This window comes from Excalfactoria chinensis, chromosome Z (assembly GCF_039878825.1).
Source record: "Excalfactoria chinensis isolate bCotChi1 chromosome Z, bCotChi1.hap2, whole genome shotgun sequence".
Taxonomy (NCBI): Eukaryota; Metazoa; Chordata; class Aves; order Galliformes; family Phasianidae; genus Excalfactoria; species Excalfactoria chinensis.
This window is the reverse complement of record NC_092857.1, coordinates 48,672,924-48,685,603: the sequence shown is the minus strand read 5'-3', so window position 1 is coordinate 48,685,603 and position 12,680 is coordinate 48,672,924.

The following is a 12,680-nucleotide window of genomic DNA, read 5'->3' as shown; positions in this document are numbered from 1 at the left end:
TGTGTATTCTGAAAAAAAAGCATAGATTTAAACTAAAAGACAAACTGTGATGTGAAATTATTGTTTGCTTCCTTCTACAGTCTGAAATTACCATACAAGTTCAGTGACAATTACAGCATTTTGTCTGTCAACTAACTGTTTGGGCCATGACTAGGAGGCTGGAGACCTTGGGGAACCTCTCTGCAGTGTAAATGAGATGCATATGATGTTGATGCTGTAAAGGTTAAACCTGAGCTACAATGCAGCAGAGACCTGTTCTCAGATTTAACCTACAGGGAAACATTTATGATGTTCTCTGTCTCCAATTTATTTTAATAACAATAATAATACTTTGCTATTAACTAAAGTAATCCCTTTCATGTAAAGATCTCAAAGCACTTTCTACATGAGAATAATTTTTCACCACACCCTAATGAGAATGAGAAACAGTATTTTACTTGCTTGAAATGTCTTCTTGTTAAACATGTCTTTAATATTAGGAGCTTTAAGAGAGTGTGAGAATTAGTATTTTTATATTCACATTTTTACCAGCATTGATCTGGATGTAGTCCTGATGTGCTTTTGCATCTAGAAATTGTGATGGACCTTTTTCTGTAATAATGAGAGAAAAACTTTTAGATAACATTAACAAAAGGGAAAATAAAAGAGAAAACTAAGTGTTTATATATGTGATAAAAAGAAGCAGAGTTATCTGGGGACCAGATTCTGAAAATCCTTTCGTTTGTTTATTATTTTTCATTGCAGAATAAATGCTTTTTTTTTTTTGTTTGTTTTGTTTTGTTTTTGTTTTTTTTGTTTTTTGGCATGCTTACATGCTGAACTTCAGGTTAGCATAGTGGTAGTTAGTTTTTAAATACCCAGGTTTTTAGGGAAATATATTTATGCAATTCAAAATATTTCAAAAACATGGTACTAGGTATTTAAAATCCTGTTCGAGAGCATGGAGTAGTAACAGTATGCTGACAAAAATGAGGCTCATTTGCAGAGGTGAAAGACTAACCTTTGCAATTTAGGGGAAAATTATTCTTGTCAATTTTTGCTTCTTTTTCTCTCTCTTTTTTGCCTCTAGACACAGCGGGATAACATCTGTTCTCAGATAGGAGACAGAAATTTGGCCTATAATTCGTATATACAAAAACCATTCACGTATTCCCAGCTGAAATATTTTCCTTGGACAGAAAGTCAGAGTACTTACTGCCAATGTGAGGTAGAACTCTGTGTGGGATTTTGAGGTAAAATGTAAACTCTTGAAACAGTCTCTGTACAGCCCCTCAGAGGGATTATTTTATCCTATTGCCTGACTAATACTGATTACTGCTTATTGATAAAAGAAGGAAAGCAGGACTCAGCAGACATGATTCCTTTCCTTTATACTTTTTCTTTTCCCTTCCTTTCCCTTCTCTTTCTTTCCTTCCCCTTCCCCTTCCCCTTCCCCTTTCCCTTTAACATCCCGTCCTTTTTTATCTCTGCTTATGAGAAAACGTAACTCTCTTTACTACTTTGTCAGTCAAATCTGAGATATCTTGAATCTCAGCTGCATGTTGTAGGTGGGCTTCTTAATTTCTTATGCTGAATCATGCCTTAATTTCTCTTGCTGAATCATGCATCTTATTAGTCCATACTGGTTATATTTTGCATTAAAGGTGATTAAGGAAGCTATATTGCCAAGAAAGGTGAAGTTTAGTGTTGAAATGAAGAAATAAACTGTTGAGGCTTGTTCATTCTCATTAAACACAGTTTCCTGCATTTGGATGTTATTTCACTTCTGAGTTTTGCAACACAGAAGTTGGGTCAGCAGGTAGTGTGATAATTCCCTCTTTGGCTGCCTTCTAAGGAAAGAGGAGGATTGTGAACAAAGTTGATGGTTTCAGACTTAATGAGAACTTAGACTAGGGAGTCAAGAAAAGATGTGTAAGGGAAAACAGAAGTGGCTAGGACAATATAAAATCCATCAACAGAAGTACCAAATTGTGCTACTACCTTAGCTGGGTTGCTTGTTATGCAGTACTTCTCGATTTCTCGTTCTTCCTTTCCATGATATGGAGAATCAAATCTTTTTGTTGTTTCTTGTCAAATTTTTTTGCTTTACTTTCTCACCCTTGGATATGAATAAGACTCTACAGTGGCAAACAAAAGCCTTTACTGAGTTCCCTGTTGATTTCTTCTTTTAATGTGAATATGCACTAGCACAGGAAAAAATTAACCTTAGTGAAGAGACCCTGACCTCTGCTTAAATCCCATCTGTGCTTCTACTTCTACTTCAAATACTCTGCAAGGGAGAGAATCACCCACGTCAGTTATATGTTGAGCACAGTTAGGCTGGCACAGTTTTCCTAAGAATGAGGAATAAAGGTTTCACTCAAAAACTGGCTGTGTCTTAAAGATATTTCTCTGCTTCACTAAGTGTCAAGTTTTATTCAGGCTTCTTTATAGTCAGTGATAAATGAAAATAGATAATCACAACTAATGATCTCTCCTGGCCTTAAACGTCTACAAATTTATGGTAATACACTGAGGTCGGACACAGCTGAACAGATCCTTTAACATGATCCAGGTCCCAGTGAGATTCTGTAACTGCTAACTTCTTTCCTGTACTTTTGGGCATTAATCTTTCCTCTTTGTAATTGTTTCTTAGATGTCTGAAGAAAATCATTTCACTCCCTGCTGTTTATTTCCTTTTCAGTTTGGCAGGCGTTCAGGTCTTTCTTTATTTTGTTTGCATACAAGTGTGCAGACTTAAAATCACCCACATAAACACGTGACTTAAAATGGTTGAATGAGATTACCATAAGTAATGCATTTGCTCTTTTGTAATACAATTGTAGATGCAAAGATTGCTAAACAGAAGTACTAAATCTTAGAATTAGGTGAGATTTGCTGACAGAAATAGGTCTTTGCTTTTGTTCCCTTTCCTCTTGGGAAACATATGGATGATTAGACTCCCTGACATGGCTGAGTGTCAATCAGTCATGGGGAGCTTGCCATTTCCTCACTGCAGGCCCAGGAGTGTGATGATTATCCAGGTGCTAGCCCCATATGCTTTGGGTAGCCAGGGGCATGGAAATCTTTGAAATAGGCTGGATGTTTAATGCAAAATTCGAGAAGAGCTTCTGGTGTGTTATTGGTTCATGGCCTCAGATGCAGGATTCCGCATTTCTCCCTGTCTTTGAGAGGTTCAAACAGTAAGAAGTAGGATTTGACTCTATGCATTCCAATTAGCATTACTTTTTTTCCTTTTTACGTTTCAGTCCTTAAGTCTCCATGCTGGTAATACACCAATTTGCTTTAATCTTTGTGCTCATATATGAACTACAGATATAGGCCTTTAGCTGTGAAAGTCTTGTGTTTTCCTGCAGGGGAGTATTTCATTCAGTTTTATTGATTTTCAGTCTTATCCTTTTCTCTTGTGTGTGCATGTGTGTTTGATAAGAAAATCTTAAATACTAAAAAGTACCACTAAAATGCATGTTGTTCAAGTCAGGGCATGAAGAAAAGTTTGCTCCCCACCTTCTCTTTGTCTGTATTTGCTATGTCTAAATCAGAAGTTGGAGTGTGGAATGGCTCATCATACCTGCATTAGAAGGCATGCTCCTCTGAATGCTATAATAAATCTCTTATCTTTGTTTACAGTTCTCAAGTGACTGATTTTATTTGCTTTTAAAGTGCATCTGATGGCCAGGACTATCCTTAAGTCATAGTCCATTCTGTTTCCTAGATGCTGGTGGCATAATTGAATGATTCATTCAGAACTGAATCAGATGCTATTAGCTTGTTCTTCAAAAAGAACCCCTTTCACACGAAAGGTTAAGCTGCGGAATTTTCCTCAGCTGAAGATTTCTTGACTGTGACAAAGAGCATAATTGTGTCCTTGATGCTTCTTTTCATCTCCACCATACAAATGAATCAAACAGGTTTGCACATTAACTGTAATTTGCAGAGTTTTATGTAACTCTTTTGTAGATGTCTTAGCTTACACTAAGAAACTAAAACCACACATCTATATAAGCACATGCATATGCTTATGCATGCACATATATATATGTGTGTGCACACAAATGCGTGCTTAAAAGTAATTCCATAAGGTAGTGGGTAAAAAAAAAAAACATATGGAGTGCATTTCTTGCTATCTTGGGCTCCAATATGAACAGGAAACTTCCCAGCAAGTCTTAAGTAGTGTGAGGTGGCAAAATGCCTCTGCATTTCAGTGAAGGTTTGTCTACATCTATGGATTGGGCTACAGACAAAGGTATGCAAGAGAGAATTTGGCTGTGGTTTAATACACTCTTCTTTCCACTTGGCAATGAGTTGTTTCTCTTGTAATATTTTTGTTTCAATCTGTCTCTGTTTGAAAATTGAAACACATGTTTGGAAATAGTAACTTGATGCTGGAATTGTTTACTATGTCTCACATAATTTCTGTAAGTATGTTTGTTTTGTTTCTAATTCAGTGTATTAACAGCAGAAATAACAAAGGTGAAATTCTAGATCTCTATTTAGACTAAAGAGACTCCCAGAAAGTGCTCTAGACATAACTGTAATGCAAATTAAATAGTAGGGTTAATACTATGGGAAGGCATTCTTACTACCCTCTATGCACTACCCTTAAATGCCAGCTAAAAGCCCTCAGAAAGTTTTGCCTGAGAAAGTTTGTTTTCACTATGGAGCATGTACAGTGACAAAACCAACAGAGGTGTGCCTCTGAAAGACTACTTATGTAATCTGTGCAATGGCCTCAGGTTGCTTATGAATGCCATATTTTAATAATCCTAGGGTAGATGAGAACTACAGATCTCCAAAACATTCATAGAAATAAGAAAACATAAATTTGCTTGTTTCATTATTTTGTTACAAATTCAGACAGATTTTAATCAAGGTTCATGCAAATTCATTATGTCCAGTGATTAGCTGCAAATTTGAGATTTTGAATTTTAATTTAATGTAAGGTAATACTCTGTATTAGGTCAAAATAAGTACAAGATGCTCTTTAAGACCACCTGGTATGTTGCTGAGAACTTAAAAAAGTGTATTTGAATTTTTTTTTGTGTGTGTGTGTATTTCAGATCTAAGGTATGGATTAAAAGTTGACATTTTCTTAAGATTAAAACAAACAAACAAAAAAGTAGAAAAGTTAGTTTTGTTTCAAATTAAAGTATTCTAAATTATAGTTATTGTCTAAAATGTAAAAAATATTACAGAAACATCACATGGCTGGGTTTGGAAGGGACCTTGAAGATCATCAACTAGTTCCACTCCCCCTGGTGTTGACAGAGCTACTACTACTAACTTGATCAGGTTAACCAGGGCCCGGTCCAGCTTGGCCCTGAGAGTTGTTGCCTTTCTTTGGGCAATGTTTTCCAGTGCTTCATTGCCTTCTGAGAGGAAAATTTCTTCCTAGTATCTAATCTAAGTATTTTGCCTTTTGGTTTAAAACCATTCTCCCTTGGTCCTGTCACTATCAGACCATGTAAAATGTCAGCCTTTCTCCCATTTATAAGTTCCCTTCAAGTAGTATAAGGCCACAAGGAGGTCTGCCTGGAGTCTTCTCTTCTCCAGGCTCAACAAGCCCAGCTTCCTTAACCAGTCTTTGTAGGATAGGTGCACCAGCCCTCTGCTCTACTTTGTGGCCATTCTATGGATTTCCTCTAAAAGTTCTGTCTTTCTTATGCTGGGGACTGGAGATCTGGATGTTGTCCTCCACATGAGGCCACACAAATGCAGAGTAGAGGGGGACAGTCACCTCCCTCAGCCCACTGATCAACCCTCTTTTGATGCAGTCCAGAATACCTTTGGAATTCCAGACTACAAGCACGCACTACTGACTCATGTACAGCTTTTCCTCCACCAGAAGCCTCAAGTCCTTCTCTGGAGAGCTGATCTCAGTAAGTTTTTCTCCCAGTTTTTACACATACCTAGGACTGCCCTGACCCAAGTGCATTACATTGTACTTGGCTTTGTTTAACCTCTTTATGTTCATGTGGGACCAGTTTTCAAGTCTGTCCAGGTCCCTTTGAATGCCATGCCCTCCTTCTATTATATTTACTACACAGCTCAGCTTGGTATCACCTGCAAACTTGCTGAGGGTACACTCAATCCCACTGTCTGTGTCCTTGTTTGTCTCATCCCACTCAGTGGGTTTTGAGGGAGGTGAATCTTTTTCTACCTTCTGAGTCATCCCTCCCCTAGTGAATGAGTTGCTACCACAAGAGAGTCATCCAAGACTCAGAGGAATAACACATATCAATTTATTAAGAGCTTTCTTAACAAAAACTAACAACGACTTGGATGTAAAATTGGCTACTTGGTTGATTATGATTAATAAGTGTAACACATAAGATAATTTTAGAAGATGGCTACTACAAAGAGTAAAGGAATAAAAGAAGATAAAGGGAAAAGATAGAAAATGGGGAAAGAGAGAGAGACAGATATATGAGCACAGAAAAGCAAAGTGGTTCACCTCTCCTCAAGCCAGAGAGGTCTTGGGTGTCAGATACTGATCTTCAGTAGTGATGGCTCATTGGAGGTTGTGTTGTTCAGTTCTGACTACTAATGACAGTACAAGCACTTACTTACAGTCCAAAGTGATTGAGCAAACTCTTTTGGAGTGACTGCTTGGCTTTAGGATCTCAGCAGGAACTCCTTTGTTCCTGCCTTCCAGGCCTTGCAAATGTAAGTCAGCAGATAAGAGATGCCAGCTTGTAGTGTGCCTTCACAGTATACCTCCCAGTCTTCTATATCAATCTGGTTTCATTTGCTCCCAGGCCAAGTCTTCAGCCAATAAATAATACACTTGGGCTCTCCCATTTGAAAGCAAACAACTCTGAAGAGATGATTACAAATGTAAAAATTGCCCACAAAGTGATGTCGATTGCCTTGTGTTGATTTGAGACACTTCTCACTAGCCTCAGACAGTGTTGGAGGGCACTGGTCCCAAGACAGACCTCTCAGGGACATTACTCATCAATGACCTCCAAATAGTTGGCCTCAGCTATTTGGCTGAAACCCTCCGAACAAATCTTTATCCACTGAAGAGTCCACTCTTCAAATTCATCTCTTTCCAATTTAGATATAAGAGTGTGGTGTGGATCAATGCTAAAGGCCTTGCAGAAGAAATATCTCTTCATATAAAAGGTGTATGATAGCTCTCACATTAATAAACTGTTCTTGTCTATCAAGGATGTTTTACTTTTTTTAAGTCACTTTTAATTTTAATTTAATTTAATTTAGTTTTGTTTTATTTTATTTTATTTTATTTTATTTTATTTTATTTTATTTTATTTTATTTTATTTTATTTTATTTTATTTTATTTTATTTTATTTTATTTTATTTTATTATCCTTGTTGGGTAAATAGCTCCTCCAACATTTTTCAGAGTCCTGTACTCATTTGTCTCTGAGGTGAATTATGAGGATTAACATGTTGGCAATACTTGCATAAGTGCAAAGAAGATTGGACCAGTATTACCTCTCTGTGTTTTGTTTGTTTGTTTGTTTGTTTGTTTTTGTTTTGATCACATATAATGCCTTCAGCATGTGTTTTCTTTACTGACACTTATAACCAAATGTCTTCTTTAAAGATTTTTTTTTCGTAGAGAAGGATCAAAAAATTATTTTTTAAACTCTAGATCACTCTACAGATGTACATATCCAGATCTTCATAGAAAGGTACAAGTGTTAAATGCTAATATCCCTGCTATAGCTGGTGAACTTTTTAAACATGACTTTACTATACATTGCAGGCTGACCTGTGAGTGGGACTGGGCTGGTCAGCCAAGTGACTTTCTTACTTTATCTTGTGTGCAGAATGCTTGCCTTTCACATTTTATTTCCTCACTAAGTAAGCTGAAGAGCAGAGCCTCACAGCTGTGCAGTACAATGCAGTGCCCCATAGTAGCATCTCAGGTGAGCTGGCTAGCTCTCTGGTAGCCACATCCTTGCATCAGCACTGAGACCTGAGAGATCATTAGCCCCCATGGTCTGCTCTAATGCAGTTGCTTGCCTCCAGCTAGCAACCTCAGAGCTAATGTGGATGACCTTGCCTACTGCTGCAATTTGTTACATGGATGTATCCTAACTGTGGAATCCTAGCACTCTCAGGGTCTATCTCTCTATTAGCAAGTGAAATCTGTTTTTCTGTTCTCTATGGTAATTTCTGGAAATGACTGAAAAAATTGCATCTGTGCTTGCCTATTTTTTTTACCTGTTTATTTTCAGAAAATGTGAGTTGTAGTTAGCCGAGACTCCTCACCCCAATGTAAATCATAAAATCCAGCAAAATGGAGGCAAAACGCTGTGGAAAACCAAACCCCTCCATATTGCAGCTGTGAGTATTTATGATAATCTAAACTTTATGCTACAGAATATGGATGTGCTTTTCTAAAATCAAGGAATTTGACCTTCTGGTTATGTTGCTGGCATGAAATATATCTTATTTAAAAAAAAAAAAAAAAAAAAAAAAAAAAAAAAAGAGAGAAAATGAAGAGATTTTAAATAACAAGAGACACAGCTGCTGACTTTGCCAGAAAAATGCTGTGCTAATGTGTCCCCTCCAAAGCTGTCCTTCCTGACTCAGAACAAGGAAGGTGAGGCAAGGGTATGAGGAAAAGGAAAAGGAAAGGGAGACATCTAAGCTCAGTATCTATAAGATCAATTTTTTTTTTTTTTCCTTTAAGATTCTCCATTTTTAATACACAGTCAGCTTGTTTCTTTCTTAAGGACACAGTTAAATATGCCTATTAGAACTTGTGACTGAAAGAAGAGCACTTGAGCTCACACTAGAAACCTGTACCCTGCACATTTGTTAGAGTGACAGGAAAGATTCGGAAGACAAGCAATTAAAGTGAATGTGAGAGAAATCAGTCAAATTCAATCCTACCAAAAGACAAAAGATGTAGGTACATGGAGCTGCTCTTTCTATTTGCTGATAGAGTGAATATTTAAATACAAAACTAAGAATTGAGGAAAACTGTTTATAACTTTACACAGGTGAAAGGATCACTGGAGAATGGGGTAGCTTGGGATGTCTGCACTGCAAACGGAGAGAGCCATTTGAGGAAAGATGAAGAAGAGTGTGGGTATTTGTCACTGAAAGCATAATCTCCTTCATCTTTCTTCAGGCTTTGAGGTGTTTTATCCATCCTCTCTTTCTGTCACAGTGAGTTGTACATGGTCTGGGAACAAAGTATTTATTTTGGAAGTAGCTAGGAGATCCACGAAGAATGGATCCCTGCCCTCAAATCTTCCAGAAGGCAGTCTAAGCAATGAAAAACAACTTCAAAAATAGAAATAAAAATAATAAAATATATATATATATATATGTGTACATACATAAGTTATATATATATATATATATATATATATACACACACACACATATATATATATAGGTAATCCAACTAGAATGTATTACTTTGAAAGCTGGGAAAAAGTCATGCTAGCAAACATTTAGGTATTCAAATTAAGATATGAGCTACAAGACTATTTGAACTCCATGACTGCAGATATTTTTTGAGAATATATCGGATTGATATTTTCTGTGTAATACAAAGAAATTTTGGTATAAAATAACATTTGACAAAGCTTGGGTTGGAGGGTGTATTCTAACAATCTGATGAGAAGAATATGAGAAAAGATTCTGATTTATCCTAGCAAAAATCCTTTGTCCTATGACAATTTCACTGCTATATCAAACAAGACATTGGTAATGTTTGAATCTAGAGAAAGCAAGCTAAAATTTAATGTACTGGAAAATAGACTTTTTTTTTTTTTTCCTCCCCTTTTTTTCTTTTTGGATGTTGCTTTCCAGTATAGTTTGAGAGCAACATCTCCGTAAAGAAGCTAGTAACCTATGATCCTGGTATCCCAGACAACTCAGAGGTTCTTCAGGCTTCCTATGCTTTCTGAGCACACTGCAGCCCAACACACACATCCTCAAATACATAATCCCCTGAAATTAACCTAGTCAGCTTCTTCATATGTAAATTTACCCCACTTAGCAAGGGCAACTGGATATAAATGAATTTTAGCATCAACTTTGTGGACATAATATTAAAAATCTTACATTTTCAAAAGCAAATGGGCACAGTTTAGAACAGAGAACATAGCTGGGCTGGATGGACACACAGGTATTTCACAACATCAGCCATGCTGACATTTTGTGAGTCTGTGAAATGATTTTTCCAGCTGCAGTTTTTGTGTATTTTTTTTTTTCTGCTAGTCTAAAAAACAAAGGAGTAGCTTAGACCAGTGCAAATATCCTAATGCAGATGCAGTTATACTACTAATAAAAAGAAGTTCTTATAATGTAAAAAACAAAACATTAACCTAAAACAGCAACAAACCAATAAAGACCACAACCCTCACTTTGCTTCTTGGGGGGTAGAAGTAGATAAGTATAAGGGAAGTGAAGAAGCATTACTTTGCATATCGAGAAGAAAAATAAGTGGATGGGCTACTGAAGTGAAGAAATAGGACTTGTAGGAAAAAGAAGAATTTAAAAGGAGACAAAACTCATGAAGCCTCTAAAGCTTGTAACACAAAACCTGCTGGAGAGGAGCTCTGCAGAGAGGGACAAGGGACCTGGGTGTCCTGGGTGGATGACAGGTTGGCCATGAGCCAACAGTGTGCCCTTGTGGCCAAAAAGGCCAGTGGCATTCTGGGATACATTAAAAAGAGTGTGGCCAGCAGGTCAGCAGGTCGAGGGAGGTGATCCTCCCCCTCTACTCTGCCCTGGTAAGGCCTCAAATGGAGTACTGTGCCCAGTTCTAAGCTCCCCAGTACAGAAAAGACAGGGATCTCTTCAAAAGAGTCCTGTGGAGGGCCTCAAAGATAGTTAAGGGCCTGGAGCATCTCCCTTATGAAGAAAGGCTAAGTGAACTGGCTCTGCTTAGCCTTGAGAAAAGAAGACTGAGAGGGGACCTGATCCAGGTCTGGAGGACTGTGTTGAGGAAATGGACCTGGGAGTGCTGATTGATGCACGGCTGAACATGAGCCGACAGTGTACCTGGGTGGCCAAGAAGGCCAACGGCATCCTGGCTTGCATCAAAAACAGTGTTACTAGCAGAAACAGGGAGGTAATTGTCCCCCTGTACTTGTCATTGGTGTGGCCACACCTTGAGTACTGTGTTCAGTTTTGGGCCCTTCACTGCAAGAAAGACACTGAGGCCCTGGAACGTGTTCAGAGGAGGGCTACAAAGCTGGTGAGGGGTCTGGAGCACAGGCCTTATGAGGAGCGGCTGAGGGAACTGGGATTGTTCAGCCTGGAGAAGGGGAGGCTCAGGGGAGACCTTATAGCTCTCTATAACTTCCTGAAGGGAGGTTGTGGTGAGCTAGGGGTCAGCCTCTTCTCTTGTGTAATTAGTGATAGTGATAGAACTAGAGGGAATGGTTTCAAGCTGCGACAGGGGAGGCTCAGGCTGGACATTAGGAAGTATTACTTCTGGAAAAGGTAGTCAGGCATTGGAATGCACTGCCCAGGGAGGTGGTAAAGTGGTAGAGTGTTCAAGAAACGTTTGGATGTTGTGTTGAGGAATATGATTTAGCTGGGAAGTATTGGTAATGGTTGGACTAGATGATCTTCTAGGTCTTTTCCAACCTTGAAAATTCTGTAATTCTGTGAAATATGTGTGTGTGGGGGGGAGCAAAGTGCAGACACTTTTCAGCAGTGTGTAGAAACAGGACAAGGGGAAACGGCCAGAAATTGGAGCATAGGAAGTTCCGCATGGATGTGCGCAAGAACTTCTTTACGGTGAAGGTGATGGAGCACTGGAACAGGCTGCCCAGGGGGGTTGCTGAGTCTCCTCCTCTGGAGATATTCAAGACCTGCCTGGACGCCTACCTGTGTGACGTGGTGTAGGGAACCTGTTTTGGCAGGGGGGTTGGACTCAATGACCTCTGGAGGTACCTTCCAACCACTGTGATTCTGTGATTCTGTGATTCTGTGAAAACCCTTATCATCAAGCCCAGAAGCTTCTACTGCTCTCTTCTCCCCGCATAAAGTCAGCTACTATGCTGATATTATTACTGCTGTGGGGTAATGCTTGTTTCCCATAGTTTCCCTGTACTTTGGGAGAAACAGCTGCCTTGGAGCAGTTTTGCTGAGAGGAGCTGAGCAGCAGTCATTAAGCACAATTAACTCAATTACATCTAAGGAACTGTATGTTCCAAGATGAGGGAAGCACTGATGGACAATCAAAGTAGGTACTCCTCAAAATTTGGAGATGTGGAACACTTCGGAGATAACATTTTCAACCACAGTGACATAAAGTGTATGCAAAAGCTTTCTCAAAATTAGTGACTCTTTTCTAGGAGGTTTGTTAGATTGTAAGTATAAGTGCAGCGTGAGCATGACCAAAGAGATTTAACTTTCTGCCATGAAGTCAAACATTTGTATTTTTTTTAAGGATTCCCTCACTTTTGGACTTTTGGTAATGGCAGATCCCAGTGACTGGATTTGTCAACCATAGGACATGTTCCCAGAAGCAAAGGTATGCGCATAATTTTGTAGATTAGAAAAAACTGTACACTCTATAGCTTCCTAATTGTAGATTTTTAGACTGTTCTATGGGGGACATGGGCCACATTATCATCTACATACCTGAGATCTACCAGAGCAAAATGTAGCATAACATGTATAAAAATATTAGAATTGAAACAAATTGTTTTCTCAGTGAATCAGTCCAACTT